Source organism: Nestor notabilis, unplaced genomic scaffold, assembly GCF_000696875.1.
Source record: "Nestor notabilis isolate BGI_N333 unplaced genomic scaffold, ASM69687v1 scaffold26520, whole genome shotgun sequence".
NCBI classification, from domain to species: Eukaryota; Metazoa; Chordata; class Aves; order Psittaciformes; family Psittacidae; genus Nestor; species Nestor notabilis.
In genome coordinates this window covers 22,026-23,575 of record NW_009911111.1, presented here as the reverse complement: position 1 = coordinate 23,575, position 1,550 = coordinate 22,026, and the positions used below count along the sequence as shown (strand labels likewise).

The following is a 1,550-nucleotide window of genomic DNA, read 5'->3' as shown; positions in this document are numbered from 1 at the left end:
GGGGGCTGGGGGCAACCGGCGCTATGGGAAGGTGTCCCTGCCTGTGGCAGGGGTTGGAGCTGGAGGAGCTTTAAGGTCCCTTCAACCCAAATCCTTGTATGATTCTATGAATCATCTTACGCTCTTGGTACCAGGCAGTTTACAGCAAAGGCTCTTGCTGAGCTTCATGAGTTTAATCACTCTTGGTAGATGTTTTCCCCTGTGGATGTATCTGCTGTTGTTCAGCTCATTTGTGAGGCTGATCTCTTGCAAAGGGTTGAAGTCCAGTTTAGGCACCATGTGAACTGCTTCCCGGGCTGACCTGAGCCCCTCCGTTTCATGGTCTCCTAGTCCATGCAGGGTGAGAAAGGTGAGGTTGCCCTTGTCAAGCCCCTCAAGCTGTTATATGCCCTTTGAGCCTCATCAGACTCCTGTTTCCTACCAGGCTGAACTAGTCCTGGCTTGTCTCCTGTAACTGGCCTGTTACTAATTTATAGAGATGTGGTGACCAGAACTGTGCACAGTGTTCAGGTCACATCTACACTGGTGGTATAAGAAGGTCTTAAGAGTTTCTTCTTCATTCCTGTCCTGCTTGAGGCCCGTGTTGTTACCCAGCTGTTCATGGTAACTCCCAAATCCCTGTTCTGATAGTGGGACAGTCCTCAACACACGTTGTGCTGTTCCCTGTGACAATTATCCAACAGTTGGTGACACAGAAACCCACCAGCCACTTTTTTGCTCATGGCACTCAGTATTATTAGGTCCTTCAGCAACCCTCTGCTTTTATGACATTGGGTGTTCTAGTGATTGGGTGTTTTAGTGGACTCAACACCAATGCCATCCACTTCTCCACATCATTTATCACTGTGTTGAATGGATACTCTGGTACTCCACTAATGACCTCCCTTCGTGGGGAAGATTTTTTTCCCACCCTTGCTTTTAACATTTATTAGTCTGCAATAGAAGCTGGCTGTTAATGCAGAGACAGCTCAGATCCCTGTGAGCCTGCCTGGTGCAAGCTCAGGTATCCTCTGTCAATCAGGACTCTTCATCCACCTCTTCCAAAAATGCCAACAAATTTGGAACTTCCCCACCTTGCAAATGTCGTGTCAGCTCTTGTCTGAACAGCACTCAGCTATCTGCTGAGACTTGCATGTAATGATGGCTGTGATTCTGCCTGCACTAGATTCACCTTCACATGCTTAAAAGCTCCTGTCACAGTTTCTACCTTCCCTTCCTCTGATACCGTATTCATCTGAAGCAGTAGTTAACCAACAGCAGCTAATAAAGCAAGCAATTTCATATCTGAGTTCCTCTGGCACTCCAGGGTGAATACCATCTGGGCCTGACATTTTCTACATGTTCCTTTTATTGATTTGTTCTAAAAATCTCTTCCACTGGCATTTCAATTTGAAAGAGTTGGGCTGACTCATGTCCCGTAGCAGAAATTTCATTGTGAAGCCTCTGTGCTCCTCCACAGCAAGAGGAGCTCATTGAGCTTTGCTGCTGTGGTTGTTTTTGATGCCAGAGCTGGGCATTTTCTGTGCTCTTGTGTGGGAGAACCACGCTGC

General features: G+C 47.2%; 1 protein-coding gene across 1 annotated transcript in view; it reads left to right on the top strand.

The window, feature by feature from the left end:
• PCDH12 (protocadherin 12) overlaps positions 1 to 1,550 on the top strand; it is a gene marked incomplete at its 5' end in the record, with an annotated part of 9,712 nt that overhangs the window by 5,001 nt on the left and 3,161 nt on the right.